We start from the raw sequence: 10,510 nt of genomic DNA, 5'->3' as shown, positions 1-10,510 counted from the left end.
TTCATTACCTTGCCATGTATCATAGTACCCTGAAACATTACAGTGCAGCGAGAAGATGCATCAATATTATAGTAACTACTACAACTCACAATAGTGTATTTATGTTGGAAATTCATAAAGTTTCATCATTAAGCTAACCTCTTCATCAAGTAGTATAATGTCAAGGCTAATAAGTTCATTGTTGTTGAGATTAATGGCATCCCATAGCCTAATTATTCTGACCTTTGACTTTCCAGGAATCCTTCTGATTGCTAATCTCATGGAGCATATCGTATGCCATTGTTTTGAAGGTAAACAAAAGAAGTCTACCTATAAAAACACAATTTTCAGAAGATTACATATTGGTGGCCATGCAATTTGCATGTAGTATGAAGTCCAAAGCCTAACAATTTGATTGAGCCAACGAAACAAATATTCTCTCTCAGAACTAGGCCAGAAAGCAACAAAAAGTAATTTGAATTGTAAGCAAGCATAATTTTGTTGCTTAGTAATTTCTTAGTCTCTGGCAAATCCAAGGCTTCACTTGCGAAGAAAGATTTCTTAGCAAATCATGAAGTTCATAAGCAATATGAAGTAAATACCCTAGAATTTTGAATTAACCAATGAAACAAACAATCTCTGAAAAACTGGGAAATGACGAAGCTTACGTACCAAACAGGAGAAGGTTCACCAGCGGCGATGTTCACGACCGACAGGAGCCTCGTTGATGTGTAGATTGTTTGTGTCAGGCTGCAGTTAATTTATAAGATGGCGGCATGGGCTTGGTTCTGCCCCGTTGGGATCTCCATGAAGTGCCCAAAGAGTGTACTTCAGGAAACCTAGGATTGAATCCTAGGACTGTCAAAGGATGCAGTAGAAAACATGAATCCTAATGCAATTGAAAAGATAAGGTCGATTCAAATGTTAAATCAGGAAAAAACAAAAAAAGTGACGAACCTGATCTATTCCCCAACTTGGTTGCTCCAATTTGAGAGAGATTTGTTTGTTTTATCCATGGGAGGAGGATGAGAGATTCCATGGCGTGAGCGCACCAGATCAATTTCCTAATTTCTTTGCTCCAATTTGAGAGATATGATTGATTTCCTTTGTCTGGGGAGGAGGAGACCATGGGGAGTAGGAGACCATGGGGAGGAGAGAACGTGAGGAGGAGACCATGGGGAGGAGGAGAGACTATGGCACACAGTTGTTTTTTTTTACATGGAGAGTAAGAGACGTGGAGAAGATAGACTTTTTTGAGGGATTTTGAGGGCATTTTTTACACAATTTTGATGGCTATATACTCAGTAGATATATCGTGCAATCGTGATAGCATGCGGTTGGGATTTGTAATTGATTTATATGGTTGATCTACCACTCAAAAAAATGGTTGATCTATATCTTAAAAAAATTACGGTTGATCTTAAAAAAAATTACGGTTGATCTGCAGCGTAATAACACGGTCCCACCAGATTAACAGTTCCTATTTACTGATTAATGTGGTAATTTCTTGGGAGTCGCTAATTAGTATACGTATAGATAGATAGATAGATATGTTGGCAGATCCTTTTCGATTTAATATTGGCAACTTATCTCAGTCTATCCCAGTCAATATCGACCAGCGGCATCCAATCAACCAGGCCGATTTTAATGACTCACTTTCCCTCAACCACCCTGGTGCCATGGCTGGCAGTAAGCCCACTGTCACCATTCGATGTCGATTGTGTGGTGACCCTAGCCACGTGGCGACCTCCTGTTGGGTCAAGCGGAGGCAGGGTCGTCACGTTTGGGTTCCGAAGAGGCAAAATACCCCTGCCGATACGCCTCCCTCTCTGTCACCTGTCATTCCCTCGATCCCCCCTCCTGCTACTCCACCAAGTTCTCCCATGGCGAACAACCCAGTCAATGTCGTCCCCCCTACCTGTCGCAAGGCATGACCATCGAGCTTGGACCTGAAGATAGACTGGCCAGAGATGAGATCCCGGTCAGTCCGATGCCTCCGCTCCGCCATGACTTCCTGGCCATTGCAATGGTGAACCGCTTCGTCCCTTTCCATTAGAAAGCTCTGCTTCGCCACACCATTGAAGGTTTGCTTCATGAGTTCAACTTCTTCCCCACTGAAGTAGACGACTACCTGCTCGGGATTGGCATTTTTGGTTTTATGGATTCAGTAGTTAGAGATGTTGTGGTGGGTACTACTTTTGATCTAGATGAGGATGATGATAATCAAGGCATCGTTGTTTCTTTTGTTCCTCACGATGCTGCTATCAATATGCGCCAAACTAGTTTTGGGCCTCAAGTGTGGTTGCTTTATATTGGATTTCCTCATGATTACCAGACTTCTCATTATATTCATAAGTCTGTGGAAAAATTTGGAGAACTTATCACTTGGAATAATCCTAGGGGGGACAGGAAGTTAGTACTGATCGGCAGGGTTCATGATCGGCTGGACGGTGTGTGTCATGATCCTTCGTCGCAGCAATTGGAATGCTCATATCCAGATGTGCCGCCGGCAGGCGTTGATCCGCCTCCTGTTGATGGGATCCCCCACCCCCTGTTCGGTGATAGTCTCACCGCGGAGTAGATGTAACAAGCGCAACTGCATAATTGGCTTGCTCAAAATGCCGCGCCAAATCCTACTGATGCTGATCAGCAACACAATGCTGCTCAAGGACATGATGTTCACTTCCAAGCTGGTTGGGCTGCATGGCCTCCTTCACCCCCGCCTGCTCTTTATAACTTCCAGGCATGGCTGATAGCAGAGGGACTGCAGGTTCTGGATGGGATCTTACCTGCAAACAATCTTCAGGACAGCCCAGGTACTGCTTGGAATGATTCATCCTCTGCCTATGACAGTTCTGACTCCAGTGCAACAATCTCGGACAGCTATGTCATGGTTCTAAGAAACATCTTCAATGCTCTGACTATGGGTGAAAGTTCTGCCGCGCCTGGAAACAATGATGCACCTAGTCCGGCCCCATAGCAAAATGCTCTAGACATTCAAATCTCCCTTTCTGCTGCTGGGTTACAGTTTGATATGATTGCTTAGGGTAATATTGTTTGCTCCATGATGATTAATGCATGCTTTCCCATAATGAGGCTTAACACCATCCTCAGGTCTACAATTATGCCTATCATCGCAGCCTATGGCCCTTGGAGCTCTGGTTTTGGTCTTAGAGATGCAAGAGTGGATTTTAGGGTTGTAATCACTGAAGAGGATGGGGCTCGAACTCTTGCTGAAGCAACCAAAACCATCACTCGACATAACTCCACCAATGCTCTTGTTGAACAGATGTCCACTGCTACTACTTTTCCTTTGTCTGAGCTGACCAATGATGTTGCTACAGTTGGGTTGCAAAGTGATTCTGCACCTTTACTGGCTATCGCTCCTCCTCTACTGAGTTTTACTTATCTGAACTCTCTGTCTGAGAGCGGTATCCCTCTTGAGAATTCCATGGTGCAACTGCCCTGCCACTGCTCCTGCTGCTTCTGATGTCCTGCCAGATCAAGTGACCTCTGAGATTGGTCGTCATGGGAAAGCTCCAGTTCCTGAGTCCTCGCTTAATCTTCGTAGGAGTGCCCGCAAGAATAAGTTGATGGTTTTAAAGAGCCACCAGTTACCGATACTAAGATCAGGGTTTCTAAGCTGAAACCAAGGAACACTCCTTCTGCTGCCTCTGCTGTCACTATAACTGAAATTACTGATGAAGCTGCACTGCCACCAACAACCCCAATTCTAGTCAGTCAGCATATTGGCAATGTCATGTGTGGAAATCCAGCCGCTGAGCTCTCGGAAGAGGAGCTCCTTGCTAGCAAGGACGCGGTGCCATCTTCTGATGCTGCCTAATTTCCCTCATTATCTTTTTATGCCTCTTTTGTTTAGTTGGAACATTCTTTGTTGGAATGTACGTGGGCAAAACTCTGAAGCCAAACAATTAGCGCTTTCTAATGCTATCAACTCTAGTGGTTGTGCGGTTATCTGCTTGCAAGAAATGAAAAAAAATCATCTTTTGATAATGCTTTCATTAAAACTTGTTGCCCCCAAAGATTTGATAAGTTCAAGTTTATCCCCTCCCAGGGAGCGTCGGGGGGAATTGCCACCATCTAGAATAGTGATGTTTTTTCAGCTACTACCGTGGCCTCCGAAGACTTTGCGCTGGCTACATGTTTCCACTCCACCGAGTCGGCTCAATCTCGGACCTTAGTCAATGTGTACGGGCCTTGTCAAGGAGACCAAAGAAATAACTTCATTGTCTGGTTATTTTCTCTTGATACACCTGCTCATGAAGACTGGCTCCTCTATGGTGATTTTAATTTCATTAGAGGGCCCGATAATCGTAACAAACCAGGTGGTCATTTTGGCGATATGATCACTTTTAATGATTTCATCAGAACACATGCTTTGATTGAATTGCCCATCAAAGGCAGAGCCTACATGTGGAGCAACGTGCAAACTAATCCCCTCCTCGAGCAAATTGATTGGTTCTTCACTAGCAACCATTGGACTACCTCATACCCAGACACCCTTGTTAAACCTCTTGGTAGGCCTGTCTCAGATCACATACCTTTTGTCATCAATATTGAAACAAAAATTCCACGCTCCAAGCCTTTTATATTTGAGTCTTATTGGATCCATCACCCGGAGTTTTTAGATACTGTCAAGAGGGCCTGGGCCAAACCTGCTACTTCTCTGAATATGGCGTCAAATCTTTGCAAAAAGCTCAAGCACCTTAGGCATGAACTCAAGAGTTGAAGTAAGAACATCTCAAAGTTATCTATTGCTATTGAGAACACTAATAAGGCTCTACTAGAAATTGATGGTTTGGAGAACAGGAGACCTCTCACGACCCCGGAAGCTAATTTCAGAATGATTCTCAAGAAACATCTACTGAGACTTCTCTCATATAAACGACAATACTGGAAGAAGCATTGCACAATCCGTTGGGTCCAGTTCGGCGATGAAAATTCCAAGTTTTTCCAAGCAATGGTTTCAGAGAGATATCGTAGAAATAACATAGCCTCCCTCATGACAGATTCTGGCTTCTGTGCGGAGGATCACGCAAGAAAAGAAGCCATCGTCTTTCAAACTTTCAAAGATTGACTTGGCGCTAAATCTAAGCATGACATGAAGTTTGATTTTCCCAGACTCATCAAAAAGATTGACGGCCTTGATGAACTTACGGTGCCATTCACCATGGCAGATATAGACAATGTGATCAAAATGATGCCGACGGATCGTGCTCCGGGCCCTGTTGGATTTACATGTGTATTCCTCAAAACTTGCTGGGAGGTGATCAAGGAGGATTTTTACAAGCTTTGCAATCAGTTCTTTGATGGTAATCTTAACTTGGAGAGCATTAATGAAGGCCTAATCACTCTAATACAAAAAGTCAATGCGCCTGCAACAGTCAATGAGTACAGGCCTATCACTTTGCTTAATTGTTGTCTTAAGGTAATAACTAAACTTCTGTCCAACTGACTACAACGAATTGTGCTCAAAATTATGCACCACAATCAATACGGATTCCTCAAAGGACGCACGATCCAAGATTGTCTTGCCTGGGCGTTCGAGTACATTTATCAATGCCAGTCATCCAAGAAAGAGATTGTACTCCTCAAGCTTGATTTTGCTAAAGCTTTCGACACCATTGATCATGATGCCATGATTGAGATCATGTGAAACATGGGCTTTAATGACAAGTGGCCCGACTGGATTAGGTGCATATTTGCCTCGGGAAAATTAGCTGTCCTCCTTAATGGTGTACCTGGGCGACAATTCCATTGCAAGTGTGGTGTTCATCAAGGTGACCCCTTGTGCCCCCTCATTTTTGTCCTAGACGCGGATTTGCGACAAGCTGCAATTAATGATGCATTTGCCAGAGACCTCATCAAGTTACCTTTCCCATGCAATACCCAAACAGACTACCCAGTAATTCAATATGCAGCCGACACGATCCTAGCAATGTCGGCTTATCCTATCCAGGCTACAACCATCAAGAATATTCTTTCTGATTATGCCACTTCCGTTGGCTTAAAGATTAACTTTCACAAATCCACACTTGTCCCGATCAACTGTGATGAGACACTATACACTAACTTGGCAAATATTTTCGATTGCGTTGTGGGGAAGATGCCATTTACTTATCTTGGTCTCCCCATGGGGACTACTAAACCATCCGTGCATGATCTTATGCTTTTGGTTTGTCGTGTGGAAAGAAGGCTTTCAGCAACCCTTAATATGATATCCTATGGTGGCAAGCTATCTTTTCTCAACTCGGTCATTACCTCACTCACCATCTTTGCTATGTGCACGCTCAAGCTTCCAGCTGGAATTATTGAACTCCTGGATAAGATACGCCGAAAATGCCTCTGGACAAAGAAAACGGATCAAGGCCAATTCCCTGGCTGCTTGGGACATGGTCTGCAAACCGAAAAGATGTGGTGGTCTTGGGGTTCTAAATCTGAAAATACAGAAAAAGGCCTTATTCCTCAAGTTTCTACATAAGTTCTATAATCATTGGGACCTGCCCTGGGTAGAGTTAATTTGGAACTCTTCTTAGACTTCCAAGATATCTCACGCAGCTGACTCTTGTGGCTCCTTCTGGTGGCGAGATGTCTTAAAGCTTATGCCCACTTATAGAGGGATCACCCAGATCAATGTGATCTATGGAGCAACCACTCTCTTATGGAAAGATATGTGGCTGGGTCAAATCCTGGTCGAAACCCACCCACAAGCTTTCATTTGCCAAGGATGAAGACATCTCCGTTCGTTCATTCCTAGGGACCGCCAGCTTGCAGGAAACATTTCACCTACCACTATCTATGCAGGCTCATGCTGAGACCAGAGATCTACAGTGCATGATCTCGAAAATACAGCTGGACGACCAATAAATACATGATGAATGGACATGCATTTGGGGATCCCCTCTCTTCTCGGCCAACAAATTTTATGACTTCTTTTTTAGAGACATCCAAGCTCATCCTGCATACTCATGGATATGGAAGTCTAAAACCACTATGAAAATCAAAGTTTTTGGCTGGCTTCTACTTTCAGATAGATTGGATACCAGGAACATGTTAAAACGAAGACAGTAAAACATTGGCAACACCTTTGGATGTCTGCTTTGCCCAACATGCACTGATGAAACGGTGGAACTATAACACCCACGATGCGGCTATATCTCCCACGTGTCGAAGCACGACATAGAGGCATAACCACATGGTGGTTTTGTCGCAATAAGGGTCATCTTCACACAATCCCATGTAATGAACAAGAATGGGATAAACAGAGTTGGCTTACAATCGCCACTTCACACAATACATAATTAAGATCATACATCATTCAAATACACTCATAGACCGGCTATGGTCAAGTTCAAATGAAAAGAAGACAACCCCAAATGCTAGATCCCCGATCGTCCCGACTGGGCACCTCTACTGATCATCTGGAAACGATACATAGTAATGACCAAGGGCCTCATCAAATTCCCACTTCAGCTTAGTTGCACCATCTACGCTGGTATCCTCAGCACCTGCATCTGTTTTTGGTAGAATCTGTGAGTCACGAGGACTCAGCAATCTCACGCCCGCGAGATCAAGACTATTTAAGCTCATAGGTAGGTAAAGGGGTAATATGGTGGAGCTGCGGCAAGCACTAAGCATATATGGTGGCTAACATACGCAAGTGAGAGCAAGAAGAGAAGCAACGCATCGGTCGAGAAGCTAGAAGTGATCAAGAAGTGATCCTGAAACTACTTACGTCAAGCATAACACAAACAATGTTCACTTCCCGGACTCCGCCGAGAAGGGACCATAACGGCTACACACACGGTTGATGTATTTTAATGAAGTCAAGTGTCAAGTTTTCTACAACCGGACATTAACAAATTCCCATCTGCCTCATAACTGTAGGAACGGCTTTCAAAAGATTATATACCCTGCAGGGGTGTCCCAACTCAGCCCATCACAAGCTCTCACAGTCAACGAAGGATATACCTTCTCCCGGGAAGACCCGATCAGCCTCGGAATCCCGGTTCGCAAAACATTTCGACAATGGTAAAACAAGATCAGCAAAGCCGCCCGATGTGCCAACAAATCCCGATAGGAGTCGCACGTATCTCGTTCTCAGGGCACACCAGGTGGGCAAGACGTCGGGTTGGTATAGACCCTGGTTGCCCAGGGGACGCTGGACATTGCCCAGGTTGGACCAACACTCCAAGGAGCACTGGCCCGGGGGGGGAGGTAAATAAAGATGACCCTTGGGCTCGAGAAAACCCAAGGGAAAAAGGCTTAGGTGGCAAATGGTAAAACCAAGGTTGGGCCTTGCTGGAGGAGTTTTATTCAAAGTGAACTGTTAAGAGGGTGCCATAAATCACCCAACCGTGTAAGGAACGCAAAATCAAGGAACATAACACCGGTATGACGGAAACTAGGGCGGCAAGAGTGGAACAAGTCACCAGGCATAAGGCCGAGCCTTCCACCCTTTACCAAGTATATAAGGTGCATTAATTAAACATGAGATATTGTGATATCCCAAAAGATCCATGTTCCGACCAGGAACAAACTTCATCTTCACCTGCAACTAACAATGCTATAAGAGGAGCTGAGCAAAAGCGGTGACATAGCCAAACAACGGTTGCTAGGACAGGGTGGTTAGAGGTTTGACATGGCAATAGGGAGGCATGATAAACAATGGCAGGTAGAGCTAACATAGCGATAGAGCGAGTACTAACAAGCAAAGATAGAAGTGATATCGAAGGTATGTTCATCTTGCCTGCAAGGTTCTCAGAGTTGTCGAAGGCTTGATCCTCGTAAGCGTTCTCAACAGGTTCCTCGTGCACGTACTCGTCTCCCGGCTCTACCCAAGGCAAGAACACAAGCAAAGGAACCACAATAAATCACGGTGCAATGCACAAGCAACATGATGCAATACATGTCATGATATGCGAGATGTGATATGCAATGCATATGCGTGCTTCGGGAGGAAAAAGGATGAACAAGGCATCAACTTGGCAAACCAAGTATGCCGCTGGAAAGATGAGATGATTTCGGTTGAAATCGATATAAAGATCACCGGATTCGGATGCACGGTTTGCAAATGGCAAGCAAGACAAGAATGGCACAAAGTTGCGATTAACAACACGATGCTACTTAGCATGAAACAAGAAACTATGCTACAGCACCCCAACATAAAAACAAAACATATGGAAGTGATCTACAGGAGATGCTTAACAAAAGAGGAACACTGAGCTACGGCTAAATCACATCATAACAGGTTCAAACAAGCATGGTGAAAGTGCAAAAAAATATCAGGTTGGACATGGCATAAACAGCATCAATGTTCAGAGCAGGTTATCAACATGCTACATGAACTTATAATAGCCAAACAATACATGGGATGAATCTACTCAAAGCATAGATCAAAAGTCCCTTACTAACCATAAGCCAAAAAGGATCAGAAAATATGATGGCACCCATGTGAACATAGCAAGTTCCGTTAACAGATTCAGCAAACAAAGCATGGCATTGACAGAATTATGAAGGCACCTTCGTGAGCTCGATGCACTCACTACAGAGCATCCCATGATAAACTAAGCATACATCCATCAAGAAGACATGTCATAGAAGGTATACATGGCAAGAACAACATCATAGCATACACGGATCAACTACAACAACCTCGGCAAAATTGAATATGTAAACAATCTGCCAGGAAACATTTTGAAGCAAAAGTAGAGCACAAAAATGGCATTCTAGACTACTCCATAATTGCAACCAGGACCATGGATGGATATAGCATAACCATATGTTCAAAACACCCTTACTGAAGTATCTCAAAATATGCATGGATCTCTCTGTAGCATCATGTTTACATGGCATCAAAATAACAGCAGAACAGGAACTAAAATCAGCAATATCACGAAGCCTAGTTTGCATGCTTGTGCTAGTCACCAGATTGATCACAAAAATACATGGTAAGCACCTCTGTAAAGAAGATATAGCATAGTTCAAAACACATGTAGGGATCAAGTACATAGGATGCACACATCAATCATGGCAAAAATGACCAAACAGCATGTTCTGATAAGAATCTGAAACTAACATTATGAAGCACTCTTCCAACAGCATTTCGGGCATCAAGATGAGCTCAAATAAAAATGATGCAATGAGATGAAATGATGTACTCTTCGAGTTGAACAATTCAGTATGCTACACGCCCAAAACGGAGCCACGAGTGCAAAGTTGCGGGGCAATGAAGATGCAACAAAATTTATGACAGAATATGACAGACGAAAATCGGGGAGAAGAAAAGTCAACCGTGGCTTCGATCGGATCTGGCGCGCGCGGGTCGAGGTCGCGGATGCTGGAGCGGGTTCGTCGGAGTAGGAGGGAGGAGAGGCCGGGGCGGCCGGAGGAGGGCGCCGGCCGGATCTGGGCGCGACCGGGCGCGGCGGAAGCGGTGCGGGCGAGGAGGGCGGCGGCGGCTGGTTCCGGGCGAGGCGGCAGTCGGGCGGAGGCGGTCGGCGGCGGCGGC

The sequence above is a fragment of the Triticum dicoccoides genome, chromosome 5B (genome assembly GCF_002162155.2).
Source record: "Triticum dicoccoides isolate Atlit2015 ecotype Zavitan chromosome 5B, WEW_v2.0, whole genome shotgun sequence".
In the NCBI taxonomy this organism is placed as follows: domain Eukaryota; kingdom Viridiplantae; phylum Streptophyta; class Magnoliopsida; order Poales; family Poaceae; genus Triticum; species Triticum dicoccoides.
Note: the sequence above shows the minus strand (reverse complement) of the source record.